General features: G+C 36.3%; 1 long non-coding RNA gene across 1 annotated transcript; it reads left to right on the plus strand.

Moving 5' to 3' along the window:
• Nucleotides 1-1696: 1696 nt before the first annotated feature.
• Nucleotides 1697-17851, plus strand: LOC308498498. Its single transcript, XR_013993481.1, has 3 exons — nt 1697-1928; nt 14576-14662; nt 15855-17851. It is a non-coding gene; the product is annotated as an uncharacterized lncRNA (long non-coding RNA).
• The last annotated feature ends 411 nt before the right edge of the window (nt 17852-18262 follow it).

Genomic DNA, 18262 nt, shown 5'->3' on the forward strand with positions numbered 1-18262 from the left:
AATAGCGGATGCCCAGTCAAATTTGGATTTCAAATTAACAGTGAACTTTTTAAGTGTAAATACGTCCCATGCAAAATTGGGACATATACTAAATAATTAATCATTATTTATCTGTCACTCAAATTCAACTCATGTCCTATATTTTGATTTACAAACCTGGCAATCCTATGAGGACAGAGAAAAAGGAAGCTGAGATTCACAGGTGTTACAAACACTTGGAGGCTGGCATTAATAGTGCCATCTATTAGAACAAATGCTCTAAATAGAAACGAGCTGCCTACTTCTAATTTATGCATGTGATAATTTTTAAGTAGAGGGTAAAAAGGGATTTGGGAAAAAGAATGAACATATATCAAAGATGATGGAGGTTACTGGGCATTTTTTTGGAGGAACCTTTTCACTAGATTTTTAGGAATCCCCAGTCATATGACCATCAGATTGCCAGGAGATCCAACATAGAAACAGGACCGCCCTGATAATATGGGAGAACAAGGTAATATGCATACTCTTCAAAATTGAAAATAAATATTCATACTGCTTATGCAGTTCTAACAATTTTTCTAAGTTTATTTCATTCTTTTTTTTTTTTTAAGTAAAATCTGGTATGGTACTCTAAGTACTATCTAATATGTCCTCATCGTCACTAAAGACAAGTACCTTAATTAAATAATTAATCAACTTGTTGAAGGCTACCAAATACAGAATTATGCTCACAATGAAGGAAATAAAATGAAAAAAGACAGTTTGTACCCAAGAAATATGAGAGAGACAAAAATAACTATGACAGACAGCACAAAATACATGTGTTATATAAAAAGCATAAATAATGTATTAAGTGAGCAGCCAGCTAGAGGAGGGAATGGGCCAACCCTTCAAGGTGAAATCTGAGCCTAACCTTAAAGAAAGTGTATGATTTCAATATACAGGCAGTGAACAGCAGATATTCCAGGGTTATGAACAAAAACAGAGTAGAAAAACAACATCATGGTCCAAACAGCACAGAGTACCGCAATGAGTGGAGAGTTTGATAGCTAAGAAAGTTGGAGATGGAGTAGCTAAGAGTCATATCATGGAGGAATTGTGATGCTAAGATTATGTATTTTGGCAATAAAGAGTTACCAAAGATTTTCAAGGGCAAGAATAGTCACAAGATCTGTTTTTTAGAAAGATAAGCATAGAACAATAGGAAAGCTAGCCTGCAGAATTTGGATATCAGTGCACTAGTTTAGAAGTAAGCTGATTGTCCATGAGCCATGATTATACCAAAGAATAAGCAACAGGAAAGAGAGCCATTAAAGAGAACTGACAAAAACTGGTCAGAAAGGTAGAACAATGAGAAGAAACTGGAGTCACAGAAGTCTGTGACAGAGAGATTAACCACGAAATGAGAGCTTTCAAGTAGGCAATTCCCAGGAAGAAGCAGTCGGATTTAGCAAGAAAGCATCCTGGGTAGAATTTTCAGAGAGCAATTTTAGATTAGTGGTAAGGGCAAGAACTTGGTTAAAGAGCAAATGGAAGCATTCCTGCTTCCAGCCTATCTCACTTGAAAGGAAGGGAATAATCCTAGGAGAAAAGGAGGTGGGGGTGGGGCGGAGGAGGAGGAGGAGAAAGAGAAGGAGGAGGAGGAGGAGGAGGAGGAGGAGGAGGAGGAGGAGGAGGAGGAGGAGGAGAAGGAGAAGGAGGAGGAGGAGGAGAAGGAGAAGGAGAAGGAGAAGGAGAAGGAGAAGGAGAAGGAGAAGGAGAAGGAGAAGGAGAAGGAGAAGGAGAAGGAGAAGGAGAAGGAGAAGGAGAAGGAGAAGGAGAAGGAGAAGGAGAAGAAGAAGAAGACCAGAGAGGAAAGCTAATATTTGCTCAGTGACTATGCTCATGGAATTCTCCATTGCAGGGACCTAGAGCCACTTGGAAACAGAACGCAAAGCCTCCACAAGGTAGGGAGCTGGAACTTCATACTGCTTTTCACTAAAGGAGTAGACTTTCACTAAAAGAATAACTATAGAAAGTCTGAAATGAGTTGTGAGCAAAGAAATTGCTAAATGTATAGCTTAATCAAGCAGTAAAAAAAAAAAAAGTAGCATGTGTCAAATTAGAGAAGTCCACAAAACCCAAGATCTTTGAAAGAGATGCTCCATGAAAGGATGGATAAGGGGGAAAAAATTCTACTCACCTACAAAGGAAGACAATGTGAAAATTCATGATAACACCTTCAGCTCTTGTTAGAGAAAACAAAACCTCCTCATCCCCTAGCTATTAGTGACCAGATAGAATCTAGGACAAATACCTCCATGAGACACACCTAATACTTTAAAAATATATATTTATTATTTGTCTAAAAATAAAGTTTAACTGGGTGTCCTGTATTTTTATTTCCTAAATCTATCAAATGAATGTTGCCCTCCCTCCCCACAACCAAGAATTTTTAAATACATGTCAATTCCATGTGAAGTTGGAGATCAAGTTTGTACTGACGTCAGGGTTTGTAAAACCACAAGCCAAAGTGCTCAGTGAATGGTGTCCTGATGCGGTGTGTGTACCAAGAGCAAATGCAAAGAAATTAAACATCTACCCAAAGCTCTCAGGATTCCCATAAGTAAAGATCAGTCAGTATAAGTTCTCAATTCAAAGTTGTATCTAAGGAAACAAGACAACAAGGAAAGGAGTCAGTAGAAATAAAAACCATTAAAGTAAGCTTCCCAGGACTTCTTATATCATAATTTACAAGAGATAACAAAGTATAGATAAGCAATCTTGAAAGATAATCAAATTGGATTTATAAACATTAAAATATAATCAATGAAACAATTGAAATTAAAAATTCAATGGGTGTTTTAAAAAGCAAATGGGACAGAATATGGAGAGAATTAATACACTAGTAGATATTTTTTTTAAGGTAACAGAATGTAGGAAATACAGCTAATGAGATGAAAAATAGGAAGAGTGTTATAAGAAATTGAAAATAAAATGAGTTTAACATACATCTAACTGAAGTTTCCAAAGGAGACAATATTTGAAAATATATATACCAAAAAATGTCCTTGATGAAAACCATGAATCCTCAGATTCAGGGAATGCAAAATGTTAAAAAGTAAAATTAAATTAAATTAAAAATTAATTAAAATTTAATTTTAATTTAAAAAATTAATCCACACATACACATACCATAGAAATACTAAAAGTCAAAAAGACAATCATGACCTTAAAAACAGCCATAAAAAAAGTAACTTCAAAAATATACATATCAGAATGACACCAACAAAGAAATTAAAATTAGGATGATAGAAAATCTCTCAGAAGCCATGAGACAATGACCTATTTACAATTTTGTACCTGCCTAAATCCCCACTCTAGAACGAAGTTAAAGAAAATATATTTTCTGACAAACAAAAATTTTAGACTTTCTCTAAAAGAGTAGACTTTCACTAACAGAGTAACTACAGAAAGTCTGAAATGAGTGGTGAGCAAAGAAATTGTTACATGTACAGATTAATCAAGCAGTAAAAAAAAGATAGTGTCAAATAGGGAAGTACAAAAACCAGATAGAAGTAAAATATTGTACAACAATAAAAAGTTTATAAGTTTTCTTTTCATAAGGGAAGAGACAGTGATTATATTAAGCATGCATATAGAATTTTAAGGGTAACTAGTATGAAATAGAAATGGTGTTTTAAAAAATAAAGTAAAAATGAATTAAAACAAAACTTACAGAAATTAAGAATTGAAAAAAGCGCTTTGAAACTAGTCATAATAATTATAGATGCCATCACCTTCAAAACGTAAACTTCTGTTGATCACAATACCATTTAAAAGTTTTTAAAAGGTATAACAAACAAAACAGCCACAGATTTGTTTGTTATACCTTTTTGGGAGAAGCATTTGCAACATAAAAAATATATACAGAGTAAACATCCACAATATGAGACACCTACAAATCAGAAAGAAAAAGACAAACAGTTCACAGAAAAAAATATAGCAAAAACATGGCGAAAAACAATTCATAAAAGAAGAAACATAAATGACCGACAGATATAAAGTAACCTGCTCAATATTAAACATAATCAAATCAAACACCTCTCTGAGGTACCACCTCATACCACCTATCAAATTAGCAAAAATTAAATTTAGACAATATCAGTTGTTGTAAAGGATATAGAGCAATGGGAACTCTACATATTACTGGTCAGAGCATAAGTTGATTCAATTATTTGAAGAACAAATGGCAACCTCCAGTAAATCCGACATGGCATAATCCCTACAATTCAGCAACAATACTCCTAGGTATATACCCTTAAAAACTCTTGCACACGTACACAACAAGGCGACATGATCATGGCAATATTATTTGAAACAAGATAAAAAAGGTTTGTAATGACAAATGACAATCAATAAGGAGTGCTCTTTAAATTGCCTAATAAGAAGCGAACTGGATTAGGGGCTTCCTCCCAGTAGGAGGGGGTGCACTTCCCATGGTCCCCGAAACATCCAGGTGTTATAAGCAGCTAATGTGCACAACAACTGCAAACAGCTCACACTTTACCCTCAGACACCAAAGCAGTCTGACTGTCCCCAAGTCCTACAAGGCTCTTCTGTTCAACTCACAAAAAGCAAGAGCAACAGGGTGGAAATATCCCACCAATGGAACCTCTTGCAGGAGACCATCCAATCGCACATCTACGTGCACGGAGCTCAAGCACACCTCTGGAAAGGAAGCTGAGAAACTCCCTCTGACCACTTTCCTGCCCATAAGTGCTGACATCTGCCCTGACCCCTTGACACAAAAGTTGCAAACAAACTAAGTGTCCATCAACAGGAGAGGGTATTATTAAATTGTGGAATTTCATACACTGGAACACCATCAGCATGGGTGAATCTCACCAACGCAATAACAAATGACAATATTAAGAGACCAAGTTACAGAAAAATACGTACAGTCTAATAACTTCTGTATAAAATTTAAAAATATGGAAAACAATATGACATAGGGACTAGGCATGCCTATATATTTAGTACTACTGTAAAGAATGATATGGAAATGATAATTACCAAATCTAAACTCAAGATAGCGGCTGCATCATTGCCTATTTGGAGGAAGTGAGATGCAATTAGGGATGGGTCCAACAAGAACATCGATTTTATTGGTAATGTTTTAATTTGTTAAGCTGAATGGTGATCCATGGGTCTTTACTGCGTTCCTCTATACATTTTCTTGTCTTAAATATTTTATAATAAATGTTTTAAATGAATGGGTATGAAGTAAGGAAGCAGAGTTAGCCCATTTCATTCTAATAAGCAGCAGGACATTCACAAGGGTTGAGGAAAGGTTTTTTTTTAGATTAGGAAGATGTGGAGCCCATTCAAGACTACCCACATGGGATTCAAAAGGAAGGGAGACATTCTCCAGAATGATCTGACATCATTCTATAGCATTGAGATTCTTTTAAATAAAATTGTATTTTCACTGACCTAGGGAGGTGAACTATACAATAGTTTTCTTTTAATTAATGAAATTTCTGCACAACAACTATTCATTTTGCCTCTCTTGTAATACACTAAACAACCCCTACACACAATATCACTTCACTTGCAAATAAACCACTAGCTAGATGGCCTATGCAAATGTCAAATTTTAGGCTAAATCACAATAATATTCATTGCATATACCTCTGGTCTCATATGGTAGCTCTGTCCATAAATATTCAACAGTGAATGAATAAATAAACAGAATAAGTAAAAATCTCTTAAAGAATTAGTGTCCTTAAATGGCTCAGATTCATGTTGATTGTAGCCAAAGCACAACTTTCAAGAACATGAACAACTACAAGTCAAGCAGTATGCTAGACACTAGGAATGTGAAGACGTCATATTGCTTCCCAAGAATCCACGCTGAACTTGTAACAAAATTTGTATTAGCACTATGGAAATGACTCCCTCATTCTCCTATGCCCTTTTGGAAACCAAGGATTTTGCTCAATTTCTCTCTTAATCCCTATTCAGCAAATAGTAGGAATAGATACACATAGATAAGTGTGACAGTTAAATTGCAGAGTCAAATAAATGCGCTTTGGGGGATTCTCTAGTATTTGGGGATCTTTGGCAATTATATGTATCTCTGTTCAGATGGAATCAGAGATTTGTTTTTAAATGTAAGAGCAGCAAATATTAGCAACAAGATAATTCTCTGCTTTCTCATAGTAAAAGGATCCAGTTATTTTCTTTCTTTCTTCTGTTTTACTGAAGTTCTTCCCCGCCTTCAAGCAAGAAGATTACTTCATGAGAAAACAGATACAGTTCTAGTTTTATTTTAAGAGCTATATTATTTTACCTTTCTCAATCATCTAGTGCTTTCTTCCACAGCTGCAGCTTGTTCTGCATTTTCTGGCCACGAAGGTTGAAGTTCCTCAAATTTGGTCTATAATTCTAGTCCACTGCATGAGGCCAACCAAGCGATGGGAAGACTCTGGAAATAGGGTTTCTGGAGCAGGCCAGAGTCAGGCACCCACTGCCCTGTCCACAGCCAGCCCTGCTGCTGCCTGGCTGTGCCATGCACTAACAGACTGGGAGACGATGAAGAGCACGTGAGCAAAGCTTCCTGCCAGGGCAGGAGCCAGCCCTCAGGCCATGGCCCAAGAGCCTGCTGGGAGGCTGTGGTTTGTCCAGTTTAACCAGCTCAACCTGAGGCAACCCTATGCCTCAGCATGTAGGGGCTACAGGGGGTTGCAGGACTTTAACCAGTCAGATGTCTGCCTTGCAGAGCCACCTGGAGTTCAAGCTCTTTCAAAGTAGGCTCACCATCCACAGCTCTGCCATGCAAATGGAAAACCTATTGTAGCAAGAAGTCCTTCTCCATTTAACAATCGATACAGCGATCCTGGTTCAATGCTCATTCGTAGAGTAGCCCAAGTCAGATTTCACCACTTTCCCCAGATGCACATGTAGAAAGCCTTGTCTTCAGAGTTAGGCAGTCTCTGCCTGTTTTTTTTCTGCAGAACAGTGTGAATCAGTCAGCCAGAGAGGAAGAGAAGGAAAATGTTTTTGATACACCCTCAAAAAGGGAACTGGGGATTTAAGATATTTTAAAACTGGAGCATGGCCTTCGTGGAGTGAGGTTAACATGTTTTGCAAAGCAGGCAGAACTGTAAACATTCAAAACTGACATTTCCCATTGCCCTGATATATTGACAGGAAATACTATTTTCAGAGCAACCTTTATAAATTTGCGATAATATAGTAAGAAATCTAACTGCTGGGGAACTGGATTCCTGGCTTCCAACAGCAGTTGGTCCATTCATTTGTAACAGTAAATAAATGTTATGAAAGTTCATGTAGAAAGCATTATCTAAATGGCTAAATATGACAGGCTTGCAATATGGCCAGGCATGCATTCCTGGCAGGGAAAGTACAAGTTTGTTCACAATGTCTTTTTTTAGATTACTTTGAGGAAGAATGTCATCGTTGGAATACTACAAACCATAGCAAGTTTCATCTTTTTTTTTTTCTTCATGGAATGAGAAATGACATCAGTTTATATGTCATCTGAGAAGAAAGGAATTTATTTTGTTGAAAGGCATCCAAATCTCCCTCTCTTTGGGAGGCTTTGTTACTGAAACACAGTTTATCATTGTTAATTATTTGGCCATTTATGGGGTTGGTAGCTAAATAAAAGTTTGCTTCATCAACAAGTCTGTACATTTAGACATATTTTATTGATCTAATAATTGAATAAATGTTATACATCCATGACAATCTTAAGGAAATGCTAACATTTAAAGCCCCCTTAATTCTAAACTCAGTAAGAAAATTACACAAAGAGGAAAACCATATTACCCAGGGTGACAAAAAAAAAAATGTATAAAAGTGGACTTTTTGGTCAACATTGCTCAAGCAGTAGTTTGCTGTAATTAGAAGTGTCTGGACACAGATGGTAACCATTTTGAGCACATCTTGTAATTGCAGAAGTCAGAGATGACTTGTATTCATCTTCTGTAATTGGTATATATTATTATAATACAGGGTTTTTTTCCTTTCTTAAAATGTATATACATTTTTTGGCACTCTCTGTATATATACATGCCATATATATGTGTGTGTGTGTGTGTGTATATATATATATATATATGTATATATACACATATATATATAAATACCATATATGAGTATATTAATATATAAATATATAATATTCATACATATATTTTATATATATATTATCTGAAGTTATCTCAACCAACTCCACAACTCCTCCCTGGCCTGCAAACTTTCTCTTTCTCTTGTGTTTCCTATAGCAACAAATGAATTCCATACATTTCCCAAGCCAGGATCCCAAAAATCATCCTTAGCCTCTTCATCCATTTGATATCTGGGCTGCAGTTTCTAATGCTTTAATTATTCTCAAATATATCTCCACTGCCACTACCTCTGTTCAGTCCCTTGACATCTTTCACCTGAATTAATCCAATAATCTCCCAACCAATCTTCCTCCTTCAATCTTCCTGTCTGCAATCCACCTTCCATTCAACTCTACTATCCTATTCAAAATCACTTTGAGGCTCCCCCAGCCTTATAGATAAAGTCCAAAAGTCTCCATGAAATGGGTCAGGTTTCTCCCTCCAAACGTTTCACCTGATTCTCCCATTCACATTCTATATGCCAATCACAGGGGAATAGTTGTAGTTCTTAAAAGAACCACGCTCTCTCTCACCTGTCAGCCTTCATATCTTTGACTTCTTTTGTCTAGAAAACACTTCTTCCCAACATCCCAGCCCTGCCTGAAATCCTCACCTGTTCAATTCCTACTTGTCTCTTAGGACTCCACTCCGACCTTACTTCTACAGGGAAGCTTTCTCTGCCTCTACACTTTGGTTAAGTGCCTTCTGTATGCTCTCTGGGTACTAAGTGCTATTACATATGCTTGTGGAACTAATCCTTTACCCTAATAAACATTTTCAATCGCGGGAAGCCTCTGATGTGATCGGGATCTTACCATCTCATGAACATGCCATCTACATTGCCCACATTTCTCACTCCCCTTGGGATGGTTTTCTTCTTCCTCAGGGAAGATTTCTCTGGCACATTTTGCTATGTTTCTCATTTGACAATTATTTATACACAGTGCTGATGACATCATATATATATTTTAACTTTTGAGGTTATTTTTTATGGTTATATTAATACATCTCCCCTGCCAATTATACTTTAGGCAACTTAAAAACAAGGACAAGGTATTTCTTTCTATTCCTCTTTTTTCTCCTCTAAATTTGCATAGTTCAGCCAGGGTTCATAACATACAATCAATCCATGTCATGTAACATTAGTTAAATGATTAGGACAAAACTAATAGATGAAGAGACAACTACACAATGTAACAAATATGTTTCATTTTCAAACGAATAAATTATTTCAAATGAGATCATAAACAAAATAAGAAATTCATGACCGTGAACATAATTTACTGTAGTTTGGCATGTAAATGTAAAGCCTTGGGAAGCAGCAACTGCAATGGAAACTCCAATTATCATGCCAACAGTGTGAATGCACTAAGCTGTAGGATAAGCCAGATGTCAATTAAAAGTGGAATAAAAACAAGATGTACACTCTCCAAACCAATCTGTATGGGTATTTAATCAAAGAGCTCACAGTCATCTGACAACAGTAAAAGCAAAAGAAAATTCAAGGAAACATAAAAAAAAAAATTACAAAACACTAAATGTCAGAAATAAATCAAACTTATCAGTAACACAATAACTGTAAATGGGTTAAACTTCCCTAATAACCACCTCTCACTCATCATAAAGAAAATCCAATTATATGCTTCTTAGAAGAGATACACATAAACAGAGTGACTCTGTTAATCCCACAAACATTTTTTGTAGGTTATCTACTATATAACAACACCATGATAAGTAATAAAGTTTAAATGTTAAAAGACAGGGATATACAAGGCAAATGCAAACAAAGAGGAAGCTAGAGTCAGAATATTAATGTTGAAGAAGCAGTGCTAAAGGCAAGAAGCATTACGTAAAACAAAAACTTTTGTTTTGTTTATTTCTGTGTCTGTTAATCAAGAATGCAATCCACCAGAATCTTCATGGAGAGTCATAAATATACCTACCTTACAGAGTTGTTGTAAGTAATAAGAAAGTTAATCTAAAACACCTCAAAACTTGCCACATGGTAAGTGCTAAAAAACATTTGGGTTTCTTTTCTTTCAGTACTTGTATTAATAATAATAGTATTAATAAGATATGATAGCCATTAATATTCATGCTGCAGATAACATAGCAACAAAGTACATAAAGGAAAATATTGCAAACACAAGGGGAAACTTACATAATCATAAGAGGAGAATGAGTAGTTTCTACCATTTTTCTTTTTGTTCTTGATTCAACAAGTGACCAAAAAGAAAGAAAAAGAAAAATGCTAACAGTTTCTAAATAATAATGACTGATTATATACATTGTTGTTGATGTGTGTCTCTATACATTTTCATATATTCTAGAAATTCTATAATCTACAAAAAAAGTATACTCTTTTCCCATTGCTCATGGAACATTTACCAAAGTTGATCATTTACTAAATCAAAACAAAAATCACAATTGCCAAAGCAAAAGATAGGCATCATTCTCTGACATCTGCAAGAAAACTGTAAATAAATTATGATATATTAGCAAACAAAATAAAAACTTGAGAAGTTATCATTATTCTCTTAAATAGTTCTTAAATCAAAGAATATATCAAAACTAAAATTACAGAATAATGTAAAATGATGATTGATAGTGGAAACACTACTTAGAAAAATGTGAGATGCAGTCAAAACTGTACTCAAAGGTAAATCAGCTTCTTTAAATGATTTCATTATTCACAAAATTAACAATAAATAATAAATGAACAAATCTTTATATTCAAAAAGGTAGAAATACAAACTTAGAAAAAGCTTAGGAAGATTAATACAGATTGAAGCAGAAAATAATTTTTAAAAAAGGAAATGTAAACAATCTGAAAATAAACTCAGTATCTTATTTCCACAAGAATAAAAATAAACCCATGATCAAACTATGAAGAAAAAAACCCCACAAATATTCACAAATAGAAATTATAAAATGGACATTAGAATATATATATACAAACACATATAGAAATACAAATATATGTTTATATGTTTTTTATATATTATGTATCACGCAGATAGATGAGAGAGAGAGAGAGAGAGAAAGAGAGAGAGAGAGAGAGATCTCACAAAGCATACCTTATACCTGGCCTAATAATTTTGAAGATCTCAACAATCTAGAGACAAGTTTGTTGTTTTTTTAAATTAAATTAACCATAAAAATAGTTAAACTGGACAGACAAATTAAAGAAAAACTTAATAAAAAATGCCCAAAAGTTCTTTTTTTAAAAGCCTATCCATTGTTATATACAACTAATATCAAGTAAAAAATAACCTCCATGCAATAAAAATGTGCTCATATCATCACCATCTTTACCATCATTATTTCAACAACAGCCACATTTATTTCATGTTTACAATGATCCAGGACTTCTGACAAGGACTTTGTCTATTAATCTCATTTAATCTCACAAGCCTTGTCTATAATAGGTGCTTGTGTTTAAATTTTCTAAGTGATGATACTGTTGATTAAACAAGTTAAATAACTAACCTACAGTTATAAAACTGGCAAGAGCACAACCCAGGATTTGAACCAAGGTTCGCGTATATCCCCAAAGCCCAAAGCTTATGACTGTGCTTCATTGCCATGTCCATCTAAACAGTTCCTAAAACACAGAAAAAGATGAACACCTTCCAAATTGATTATGTGAAACTTGCATAAACCTGCTAGCAAAACTTGATGAATCTAGTGAATAATAACAGAGGAAAGCTACAGACCAAACACACTTATGAAGTCTTAAAAAAGCAACAAATCAAGATCCACAATTTCAAAAGGAAGAAAGGATCATAAACAAGAATGGTTTGCTATGATTTCATCTATTACAAACGAGATCAAGCAGATAAGTTCGTATACATCTATATAGATGCTAAAAATAATCTGTGAAATTCAAATTCCATTCCTGACTTTTGTTAATTTAAAGTGAGTCAGAAACGGAAGAGTATTTCTATAAGATGATAAAAAAGTTCTATCTAAAACTAATAGCCAACCTTAGTAAAAAATAAAACGTGCGTCATTCCTCTTTGTATCAGGGCAATACAAGAATCATCAACAAACCATTTCTAGTTGATACAATGAGAAGAGAAAAAGAAAAAAGGAGATATATAAACATTGGTGGGAAATTAACTTTTTCAGATCTTTATTTCTTTGCTTTGGAAGGCAAAGGGATGTTTAAGTGGATCAAGTTTGGTAAGTCCATACTTTTTTGGTAAGGTCATGAATTGTGTAAGTGCTTTAAACAGATGTGAATTGAGGCAGAGCACAAAAACATGCTTTTTTAGTTATGAAAGTTCCTTTTTTAACCTCATGATCGTTCACAACCTTCCACATGGTACTTTTTTGTTTTTACCATTTGCTGATTCAAAAAATAGATTATGGTTAAAACCCAGTATGAGTTTAGTGACATAAGGTCATCATAATACACTAATTCGCTATACTAGATATATACGTACTTACATATACATATATATTACATACTTCTATATACTTTCAAAAATCAGTAGTATACATATAGTTGTTTGTGATTCATACGAATTTACACACCCTTCACAGTAACTCTGCCTCCCACTCAGAGACTTCATGGCCCAGAGGCAGGAACAACTGCTAGAGACATCTTCAGAATTCACAAGAACAAGAAATCTGAGCGGGAGAGCATAGCCTGAAGGAGATGGTCTCTTGATCTGACAAGTCTGCCAGATTCCTCAGGAACGGCTTAGTGACTCACAGTTTTACAAAAGCTGTGAAAGGCACCTGATAAGCACACAAAGTTTGGTTCCTATTACATACTAAAGTAGAAAAACTGTGATTCATCCATGTAATTCCTAATTAGGAAAGACAGACTAGGGAAAACCAAGTTCTCAAATTGTAATAGACAAAGAGCCATATTATGAATTAAATACAACAAATAATCACAAGGCAAGAGAAGGGAGGGCCAACTGTTTAGTCAGATAGTCATTCACTCTTTAAGAAAGGAGAACATAGTTCAAAAACATCAATTTCCACTGCCTCCCAATGCAGTCACATACGTACGTGCAGAAAAACTTACAAATAATACAGTGAACAGTGACAATTACATGGAAGGCCTCAATTTATTGATGGAGAATCCACCCATTAAAAGCTTTTCCATTCAAAATGGATGTCGCCCAGAAATTGGTTCTTCATTCCTCCCTGTAGTATGCATTCTTGGTAACTACTTTCAGAACATTGCCAAAACCACTGCACATTTGCTTTATATAGCTTTCAAGTTGCTCTACGGTTTTCCTCCGGCCAAAGAACTTTATGAAACCTACTGGGGGAATAAGAAGCACAGACAAGTCGTCTCCTGGTCTTGGAATTCATTGCCTGAACAGTTTCTATCTAAATTTCTGTGGCTTCCAGGACAGTATAGTGATCTCAGCTTATTAGTTTATCACTAAGTTTATTTGACTGTATGAGCATGAACTGGTGACTTGCATTCAATTATCTTTGTGTCATTTGTCACCACTCACACTGATATGTGTTTATGCAGGCAGATTGAGGGACAAGTTTAACCCCGGCCCTTATTAGCTGTGAAAAGATTTTACCTTTACCTCTGACCCTCAGTCTTCTGATAAGTAACAAGGAAAGAGATTATCATGTGGAATTACCACTGTGTGGAGTGTAAAGTACTAGGTTCACATCAGGCTTTGCAGGGAGTTTCTTCACTTCTCTTGTTCTTATATACCCTGTGTTCCCAATTTTAGGGATTAGTCCATGGCCTGTCCTCAGGCTGCAACTTGTCCAAAGTTTTTAAATAAATTAGGGTTTTAAAATAAATTTTAATATTAGAAACTGCCTTGGAAAAGCATTTCATCTGCTTCTTCAAGACTCAAAACTGAATCTTCCCTTCTCTATTCTCTCCTTTACTCTGCCAACAATTGGAATGTGTGCCTTTGCTCCAAAGCATATTAAAGAATGTATTGCCAAGCTTCTCTACAATTGTTCTCAGATGTGTGTTCATTTCAAATAAATGCTAAGGTTCTTAAAAATAAAAAGAATGCTTTCTACTCCTCTACAATGAGGCACAGTTTATTTCTCCACGCACTCAATAGATACTTGTAACCTAATAACACTTTTATGAAACAAACTAGAGACATTTTCAAAAATAAACATGAATCTCTAATTTATTAAATACATTTTAAACGTCCTTTAAAGATCACACTGCTACAAATCACCTTTAATTCCTCAATAAATTCAGATGATTAAATGGTGGGCAGAAATTTCTATATGCAATCTTTCTCTTAATACTATAAAACATTTTAAAGACTTGATTCAAATGAACTCAGCAACACTAGGACCACATCCGATACATCAGTCTAAAAGTGCTGGGGCAGGTGCTGTGTTTTGTCAGGCAAATAACACGCTCCTACAAAAACCAGTCTTTGTGTTGCTTTCATCTACAGAGAAAAGCAGAAATCATCAGTTCAGAGACTTGAGAACTGAAAGAACATGAGGACGATGGGGTGGCCCAGTCCTCCACCTTTAAGAAGGTACAGTATGATTAGTACTACCATTTTACTGATCAAACAACTAAGGCCTGGAGTGTTTTGATCATTTTGGGGGGAGGGGGAAGACACAGTTGGTGGTGACTAGACCTGAAGTTCCTGGGCTTTGGGTCTGGCACACTTTTTGCTACATCATGTGCAAGTTTAATAAACATCTCAAATTTCTAGACTCAGGATTACCAAGATGACTTAGATAAACAGGAACACCTATTCCCAACCTCCTCCCAGGCCTGGGTCAGGAGCAGTGACTTCCTGCCGGTATCACCAAAGGCTCCATGTCCATCCCTCCCTTTGCGTCTCTCTGAGCTGCTCCCTTTCTGTAAATTCTGAGCCGATGTGGCTCATGCCTTATCTTTTCCTAATGTCCTGATTGTCATTTTTTGAATAGAGTCACTGTTTCATATACACAAAACCATTCCAGTCCCTAGCACGATACCAAGCCTATAGTAGGTACTTAACAGTTTTTGAATGAGTGATGACTGCCTCAGTGGTGCTAAATTGCCATTAGGAGTAGTTTCATCAGTGAAATCGATGAAGGAACTACTTGCCATATTCCCATCTTCTTTATCATAACAAGGTTTCCCAGTTAGGCTTTTTTTGATACCCTGAAAGTCCCATAAACTTCCGCTGGGGTCTTAGGGCATGGCAGACTCATATGTCACATAGCAGAAGCATGAGGCTCAGCTATTCAGCTGAGATAAGATTCAAATTCAGTCAAAGCTGTCTTCAGCCGACAACTTTAACTGTAGGCAGGCACAGCCTTTCACTCACTCATCATTCAGCTCTTTCTTTGGGCTGAACTCTCACATTCCTAAATGAGGAAATTATTTACTCCCACAGCTTCTGAGATCATGGCAATCTTATGAAGAAATACTCTCCTAACACAGCACTGTTCCCAATATCTTACACCTGATTTCACTCTGTGAAATTATTTCTATTTCCCAGTTTGAAGTTTTCCACACAAATACCTAGTTTTAATGTCCAAAGTGACTGTTGTAGTCAATCAAGGTAAACACAAGATACATTTTTTTTTTCCTACAGGTCAAATTATATTTAATCAGTATAAACCACCATGCCCATATTGAGAATTCATTGTTGGCATTGTTGGCAACGTTTTACAAATTAATGAATGCATTTATTCATCTTTCAAGTTTCTCTTTTCTAATACGGTCTTAAGTTAGAATGAAACCACGAGCCTGGAAACAGGATGCGATGTGAATGGCAAGAGAGAACAGAGCCCCATAAAGTTAAGAGGGATTGAACTTTCCACCCGACCCGTGATCACTGCGCATCACACTGATCCAGCATATACTGGAGATCCAGCATAAGCCTGAGATGGATTCGGGACCTGTTCCTTGTGGGTGTCTCACTGGTCCAGATTCTCAGCTTATGGCCTGCCCTACCTCGTCCTCTCTTCCCCAAACTCAGCAAGGAACCTGATCCCAGAAGGTCTGAGAAAGGGCTGTAAGGGTCATTCTTAAACTAAGGGGTAACAAACTGTGCTAACAGGGAGAATTGCAGCTACTAAAACGAGGAATGGCTGCAGCAATTTAATAGTCATAGACATTGGCAGTAAGCAATTAGAGATTCTGTTTAAGAGACATGATTCTGATGGCCAGTTGAGCAGATGTAGTTCTCAAAGGTACATGGAGCCATAAGAGATTAGAGAGGTTTTGCCTGTGCAATCAAGGCCAGAGAGATGGGACCACAGAGAACTGAGCTGAGTAACTGAAAGTATTCATCTAGGCTCCAAGACGATAGCATTGCCAAGGGCTCGCTCTACAGGTGAATCATGTCCACTCTGGCAGATTTGCTATTAGACATTTATTCTCATAAATTTGCAAAGGATTTAATATATCTCCTTTTCCCTATTCAAATGTAACATACACATTAATACTAGAAGGACAAGAGAGCATATTAAAAGTTAGTCAATGAAATGCATGAGTTCTAGAATCATACAGATCTCAGTTCAAATCTTGACTCTAACACCTGCGACTTATTTGATCTTAGACAAGTAATTCAACTTCACTGAGCCGCAATTGCCTTAGCTGCAAAATAGCAATCTTTTGGGGAGGAAATGAGGCAAGACACACAAAGCACCTGACACATGACAAACACGAATAATACAGTAGCTATTGTTATGGTTTGTTGTTAGAATATTGTCTGGCACACAAGAGGTGCTCAGTAAGCATCAATGGAATCCTATCACCAGGATTCACATAGGAGATCTGAAAAATGTCACAGGGGACAGTTGCCTGGTGCATGGGGTCTAGAAAATAGCCTTCAGGAGAGGGGAGATAAGCCTAACTTAATGGGGAGCAATAAAAATAAACTTCCTGCTTCAGAATTCTGTGTCTTTCCAGGTAGAGATGGCATTGGGAAGGCTTATGTCTTCATGGAATAAGTTGGCTCCTTAAGAATTATCAACAATCAAAGTCCAAATTAAAATAAACGGTATCAAGTATGGCATCCTTTCTATCAGAATAGACTCTAAATACAAAAATGACTTTACTTAAAGCTCCACAATTGGAGATGTCTTTTATTTCTCCTTGTATTCAAATCCTAATAAATAAGAGCTTTTCCCCTTATCCAGTTATCCTATCACCGCCATCACCATCACAAAACAACTTTGTCTTTCTGTGACATCAACACAACACACCTCATTGTGAGCCCTGACCAACCTCCCCTCCTCCCCTTCTCTATGCTCTTCAGTCATTAGGAACAAGACTGGCAGTAGGGTTGCTGTTAAGGGTCTATGTGTTGGGGAAGAAAGAGATGTGGCTGGCCACACATTAATAGTTATACAACGATTATTGAACAATGTTGATGATCCAAACCATTGAAACCCATTATATATATAATTCTGTCAGAGGTAACACTGCCTGAGAGAAAAATAACTTTTAACGTTTTACAAATTAATGAAAGCATTTATTCATCTTTCCCAACCGTGGTCTTCTCTCCTCCTGTCCCTTGGGAAAACTGCATATTATTTCCAAAGATGAATGGTGGACAGCTCTTTCTCAGAAAAGTCAAGGGACATTACAGCCAGCAATTCCACAAACAAGAAAAGTTATAACGGGACATGACACAGCAACAATTTAATGCTTTTCATGGTGTCTAGTAGCCTTCACGCTGAATGTGTATGATTAAAACAAAAACCTGATGTTACGTTGCAAAGCAGCCACAGATACTTTTATTGTGAGCATCCCAGGACCTGTGGGCTTTGTAAACTGTGAAAAGTGGTGAAGGGAGCTGGGAGAGGCTGAGCGGACAAGGTCCTCAAAGGTCTGAGTCAGAGCTCAGCTATTTGGGGGATTCCATTCATCTCTCTGGGGCTTAGTAAAGCAGAAAAGACAACCAATTCTGGCCCCTTATGATAAACAAGAGAAAGAACCCAAAACTCCACAGAATTTTGATGGATTAAACAATCCCTAAAAAGAACTGCCTTAAGGCATTGGAAAGTTCAAAATGAAGGCAAGATTAACAGAAGTCTATGGGCTAGACTAAAGCTATGACTTGGCCCACAGTCCTCCGCAAATAAAAGTTTATCCATCTCCAACCACCCTAAGCCCCTCATGTGAATTA

This window comes from Rhinolophus hipposideros (genome assembly GCF_964194185.1).
Source record: "Rhinolophus hipposideros genome assembly, chromosome: 6".
NCBI lineage: Eukaryota > Metazoa > Chordata > Mammalia > Chiroptera > Rhinolophidae > Rhinolophus > Rhinolophus hipposideros.